Below are 7,266 nucleotides of genomic sequence, written 5' to 3'. Positions count from 1 at the left end.
TATTAAGAACCAATAGTTCCCCCACTCTTCAACAGGGTTACTTTTAATAAATTCAGCTATTTCTTTTGTCTCGTGGACTATATGTAAACATATTTTATGTAAAATATCTTACTCAGGACAGTACTAAATAAAAAATAACATGCATTTTGTATGATCTCTCTTATTTTGTTAAAATGACTCACATTTTCACAGATTCTGCAAGTGGTTCCCATATTTTTCATGCAACTGTAAATCAATAAATATAGGCTTGCGTGAGACGAATGCTCTGTAAAAGAATGTGCATATGCGCATCTTTACCAAGTGACATTGCCAACTACTTGGCTGACGTGTAATATAGCGTTTTTAGTCGTTTGCACAGATCCATGTGAATGGGGATAGTTTTGAACAAAAAACACATTCAATCTTTTTTTTTTTTTTGGCAACGGCTATTTGCACTAAGTGCAAACAGCGATAGATGCTATTTACACTAAGTGAAAATATCATTTTTTTTAGCGATAAATGCTATTTACACTAAGTGCAAATAAATTCTATTTACACAAAGTGAAAATAGCAGCATTTTCTTAGCGATATGCTATTTATACTAGGTGAAAATAGCGATATATTTTATTTACACCATGTAAAAGTATCAGTTCTTTGCAAGAAGTGTAAATAATTAGATGATATACTTTATATTGGCAGATACTATTTGCACCTCAGTATTTTTGTACATTAACAGGAAGCAGTAATATCATAGAGTGTAAATGATTATATTTATTACAATTATTAAATGGATGCTGCCTTTTTTGGAGAATAAAAACCCTCCCTACACCTTCCCCTAACCCTACCCAATAAATACTTTTAATAATATTAAAAAATGTTAGGCAGTTTATTTCCACTTTTAGAACATTATTTTAACCTTTTAATGAAAATAAATGACTTTCTGATATGATATGTGATGGGAAAATGGAGAAGAGCGAGCTCGGCAAAAGGTGGATTCGAAAAAGCCAAAACAACTAACCTTACTTGCTACTGCTGCACCACTGAAAATGTTGAACTTGGTGCGTCTGTTTTTAAACTTGAGTGGTCTAATGAGATATTGGTGGGCGGAGCTAGTGTAAATAGCGTTTGCCAACAAGTTTTTTTTTTTTCAAATCTGATTCAAACCATATTTGGAGGTGGTTTGAAATGCGATTCCGGTCATATTTTTTTATAAATGAGTCTCACTCTGCCTGAAAGATCTAATTTGAGAAAAAATAAACCACAATGGATATTGATCATTGAGTTAACTCACAAACTAATTCAGTCAGACTCCACATGATGTTTAAAGTATAGTTATGTGTATATTGTTGGCCAATGAGATTTAACAATGGGCTAAAACAGATAAAAGCCAAGTGTCAAAATGATAAAAATTGCTGCAGTTAGTTATAACAAAAGCAGATTTACATAAACAAGATTGTTTTATCACATCTGGATAGGATACAGCACTAGAGCCAGAGAGAAAATAGGCTGCTTACAAACATTGGCAAATTGTTAGATGAGGGCAAATATGACCCTGCTGAAACGTTCCATAAGAATATATGACCGGAGGAGACATTTTTGCTTTCGCAGCAAAGGCGTCATCATTCACAGCACACACTGCAGACAGCCCATAATAACCGCGTCACTACTGATGATGATACAGAGGTCACCATGGAGCACACACACACACGCGCACATGCACGGAATCTGAGACGAGACCTAGGGTGTGAGACAGTGCGTTAAGCAAATAGAAGTCTGGAAGACTTAGTCATTTTTCACCCTCGTAATGGTTTAGAGTAAATGCTGAAGTTCAGTGTGGCACAGAGAGAGAGAGACGCACATTCATAACTCATTCACCTGACGTGTGACAAACAGGCACATGTGAAAAGCAGGAACTTAAATTGCTTAAAATGGTGTAACTGCAGTAAGTGGATATGAGAGGGTGCACAGAAGGATGTTAAATCCCTCAGAGGGTACGACACTCTAGAAAGTTGGAGAACCACTGAAAAGGGATATGTAGAATATGTACAAGTGCTACTGCTAAGAGTGCTTTGTCAATACAGCCTGTTACCTTGATTCAAATTTTTCATAAACTTAAATGAGTTGGTCTAAAGAGAAAAATTATAATGACTATTTTGTCTAAAGACTACGTATAAAATAGCTATCAAAATTAATGTTGGTAACTGAGCTTGACTAAAAATAAATGACTAAAACTTGACAAAAATGCAATGACTTTTCGTCGACTAAAACTAGACTAAAATATGAAAGACAAAAATGACTAAAATGTGACTAAGGAGCATTTTCGTCTGAAGATAAAGACTAAATCAAAAATGGCTGCCAAAATTAACACTGATTTACACTAAGTGAAAATGTCAGATTTTCTTAGCTATAGATGCTATTTACACTAAATGAAAATAGTGATAGATTCTATTTACACCATGTAAAAGTAACCTATCAGTTCTTTGCAATAAGACTAAATAATAATTAGATGCTATCTATACTTTATATTGGCAGATACTATTTGCACCTCAGTATTTTTGTACATTAACAGGATGCAATAATATCATAGAGTGTAAATGATTATATTTATTACAATTATTAAATGGATGCTGCCTTATTGGGAGAATAAAAACCTTCCCCTAACCCTACCCAATAAACACTTTTAATATTATTAAACACTCGTTCGCAGTTTGATTCCACTTTTAGAACATTACTTTCATTTTTATTGAAAATAAATGCGAGCTCGGCAAAAGGCGGATTTGAACCCGTTTCGAACGCGTTAAAAGCTAGGTCTGCGAGCCTTACTCGCTACTGCTGCGGCACTAAAGACATTGAATTCTGCGCGTCTTTTTTAAAACTTGCGTGGCCCAACCAGACATTGGTGGGCGGAGCTAGTGTAATTAGCAAACAAGGGACGCTATTTGCACTTAGTGTAAATAGACACTGAGTTTAAGTTATTCACAATGTGAGTACATTCTAGCATTTAACTTGAAGATCACATGTGCTTTAATTTCACAGTGTTAAATAATTGCTTAAATGCTTATTTATGAATATTTGTAGCTGATTAATCTTGTATAGTAGTTCAGTTAATCAGCTCTCAGCTCAAGCTTTTATTTTTGGTGTTTTTGCCTTTATTATGATAGGACAGTGGGTCGAAGTGGGAGAGAGAGAGAGAGGGGGACAAGATCGGGAAAGTTCCATGAGCTGGGACTCAAACTCGGGTTGCCCAAAGCGCACTGGCTCTATATGTCAATGTGCTGCCCACAAGGCTATCACCACCGACCCAAAAGGGGGCTTTTGCAGTGATGCCATAGAAGAACCATTTTTGGTTCCCCAAAGAACCTTTCAGCGAACAGTTCTCAAAAGAATTTTTTTTTCTTAGTGTGAAGAACATTTTAAAAATTTAAAGAACCTTTTTCCACTAAAAGAACCTTTTGTGTAATGGAAAGATTCCATGGATGTTAAAGGTTCTTCATGGAACCATCAATGCCAATATAGAACCTTTTTAAGATTGCAGCATAATAGTATTATTTGCATGTCTACATTTCTAAAAAAAAACCTATTTTTTAATTTTCTTCATTATTATAGACTAATATCTTGTTACACAATTTTTCATTTTGTCTTGTCATTTTCTGAGACATTTCTAGGGCATTGCTTAGGTATTTTGGTTTGTTGTGCCTGGAGTATTTTAGCATGTTGTTGTGGTTGCTTAATGTACCAAACTTTCAAAAAAAAAAAAAAAAAAAAAAAAAAAGTCTATCCCCAAATCACTGTGATATTCTGGTCCCTAGATATGGGTCGATGAAAATCTGAGATTTTTTCACCTATTTTGTACATCTGAGAGATACGTCTAATCACTCAGAAATGAAATAGCGTACCTCTCCACGACAAGCCGCCAAATTTGAGGCATCATTCATATCTGTAGTAAATGGTGTGGAATGAGTTACACGCCGAAATGTAATACTTAGGATTAGGGGTTTGTTTAAATCCCTAACTCTAAGCATGAGCAATAATTTTAAAGTAACTGTTTGAGATTAACAGAATCACTTCCTGTCAGCGCCTGTTTTGAGAAAGTCAGTCTGACTCAGGAAGTTTGTGCAGCGTCTAAAACTTCTGAAGGTGACCTACAGGAAAGCTCTGAGCAAAAAAAGAGCTTTATCCTTTCATTTATAGATCTGAGATTCATTTTTCATATAATTGCGGCGAGTCGTTCTCAGTCACGTTCACTCTTTCATGCATAAGCACACAAACATACGCGGCTCTCAATTGGAAGATATCAACTGTTGACAGATTTCATTTGCATTTAAATCAGAGTGGGAAAATCAAGAGCTTTATTTCTGAATCAAAATCTGTCTGTCTGTCAGTACACCTCGGTTATCACATCACGCCTATTTTTCTCCCTCTGCCTCCCTGTGATTGAATGGCTTTGGTTTTCTTTCCCACATACAAAATTTTGAATTTGGAAGATACTTCAGATCGTTAATATGCAGCCAGGGTAACAAACAGTATTGTAGCTAGACCACCAAAGCATATTGGGCATTAACTAGCTACACATACTAGTGTAGTGGTAACACTTCACAATAAGGTTCATTAGTTAAACATTAGTTAATGTATTAACTAACATGAACTAACCATGAGCAATACATTTGTTACTGTATTTACTAATCTTCGTTAACGTTAGTTAATGAAAATACAGTTGTTCATTGTTTGTTCATGTTAGTTCACAGGACTAACTAATGTTAACATTATTTTAATAATATATTAGTAAATGTTGAAATTAACATTAACAAAGATTAATAAATGCTGTATAAGTGCAGTTAATTATTAATTCATGTTAACTAATATAGTTAACTAATGAACCTTATTGTAAAGTGTTACCAGTGTAGTTTTTTAATAGGCCACATTGGTTAGCATTTATGCATAATGTCAGGGAGTCAACTCAGGCTACGTCCACACGAAGCCAGAGATTACCCAATCCGATCTTTTTTTTTCCCTCGTCTCAAGAAATATCTGCGTCCACACGAAACCACTGAAACGACTCAAAATGATGTAGTATACATGCCAGACCAGTATGTGGCGCTGTAATTCTGCCACAGAGATACACTTAAAACAGCAAATAAGACTTGCACGCTGTATACAAACCAAACTATAGTAAAGCTTAGAAATAACGCTTTATTTTGGCTCAGTAGCTTCTGCAGCATGAACGCAAGCATCTAGAGTCTGCTATTGTTGTTGTTGTTGCTGTTTTGTGCTGTTAGCAGCGTCTGACTAGGGTCGACACGTGGGGTGATGACATCATCGTTTCACAAAATATACGGATAGGCTGTCCACATGAAAACGCAAAGACGGCGTTTTCAGATTTATCCACTCTGGGACCCGGTTTCAAAAAATAGCTGTTTCACCTTCCGAAAACGCCGGATCCGTGTGGACGAAACGCCTATCCGATACAAAATTTGTGCGTTTTCACAGAAACGCATCTCCGTGTGGACGGGGCCTCAGTCACCAACCCAGTCACCACCGTCACCACTCACCACATTTACCAGATCACAATCACCTGATTACTGATTCCTTGCACCTGTCAGCAATCACCGGTCAGCTCTATAAAACTGCACTCCTTCTGTTCACTCACTGTCTGGTCTCAACCTTACCTTGTTGTGTTCCCGGATCGACTTACCTGCGCTTCACTTACCTGTTGTTACTTCTGGCCGTCCTAGCTCCCCTCAGCTCCTGCTCTCCATTGTCTCCTCGCTCTTCAACCACTGGATCTCCTATGAAAGAAACAAAGACTGTATCACTCACAGATAAGCTTCACTAAGACATTCCCTCTCCCAGCCTGCTTACCTGGACTGCTATTACTGCTGTGTTGTGGATCATCTCTGTTCAATAAACCTGCTGTTGTTTATATCACTTACCTCTGTGTTCCTCGTCTATCTGCTGACACATATACTGTCAAAAGAGATGAGGAAATATTTAAACACTTACCTCAATGGCTTTCCCATTTGTAGTGCTGGAAAACCCAATTTATTTTAGTGAATCGATTTATTTTAAACTGTTTCATCTGTAGTGTTGGAATGCTTGAATCATTCTAAAGAATACGTTCTATGTTTCATTATTTAAAAGCTCTCATTGTTTTTGTTTTTTGTTTTTGCTTTAATATTTTTATTTTGCATTATAATCTAAATTATATGGGATACCTATATATATATATATATATATATATATATATATATATTATTATATCTTTTCATGTGACAACACTGAAGAAATGACACTTTGCTACAATGTAAAGTAGTGAGTGTACAGCTTGTATAACAGTGTGAATTTGCTGTCCCCTCAAAATAACTCAACACACAGCCATTAATGTCTAAACCGCTGGCCACAAAAGTACACCCCTAAGTGAAAATGTCCAAATTGGGCCCAAAGTGTCAATATTTTGTGTGGCCACCATTATTTTCCAGCACTGCCTTCAGTTCTGCCGGAGTTCACCAGAGCTTCACAGGTTGCCACTGGAGTCCTCTTCCACTCCTCCATGACGACATCACGGAGCTGGTGGATGTTAGAGACCTTGCGCTCCACCTTCCGTTTGAGGATGCCCCAAAGATGCTCAATAGGGTTTAGGTACCCTCAGCTTCTTTAGCAAGGCAGTGGTCATCTTGGAGGTGTGTTTGGGGTCGTTATCATGTTGGAATACTGCCCTGCGGCCCAGTCTCCGACGGGAGGGGATCATGCTCTGCTTCAGTATTTCACAGTACATGTTGGCATTCATGGTTCCCTCAATGAACCGCAGCTCCCTAGTGCCGGCAGCACTCATGCAGCCCCAGACCATGACACTCCCACCACCATGCTTGACTGTAGGCAAGACACACATGTCTTTGTACTCCTCACCTGGTTGCCGCCACACACGCTTGACACCATCTGAACCAAATAAGTTTACCTTGGTCTCATCAGACCACAGGACATGGTTCCAGTAATCCATGTCCTTAGTCTGCTTGTCTTCAGCAGTTTGCAGGCTTTCTTGTGCAACATCTTTAGAAGAGGCTTCCTTCTGGGACAACAGCAATGCAGACCAATTTGATGCAGTGTGCAGCGTATGGTCTGAGCACTGACAGGCTGACCCCCCCACCCCTTCAACCTCTGCAGCAATGCTGGCAGCACTCATACGTCTATTTCCCAAACACAACCTCTGGATATGACGCTGAGCACGTGCACTCAACTTCTTTGGTCGACCATGGCGAGGCCTGTTATGGGTGGAACCTGTCCTGTTAAACC

Source organism: Ctenopharyngodon idella, chromosome 15, assembly GCF_019924925.1.
Source record: "Ctenopharyngodon idella isolate HZGC_01 chromosome 15, HZGC01, whole genome shotgun sequence".
NCBI lineage: Eukaryota > Metazoa > Chordata > Actinopteri > Cypriniformes > Xenocyprididae > Ctenopharyngodon > Ctenopharyngodon idella.
This window is presented reverse-complemented; position numbering follows the sequence as displayed.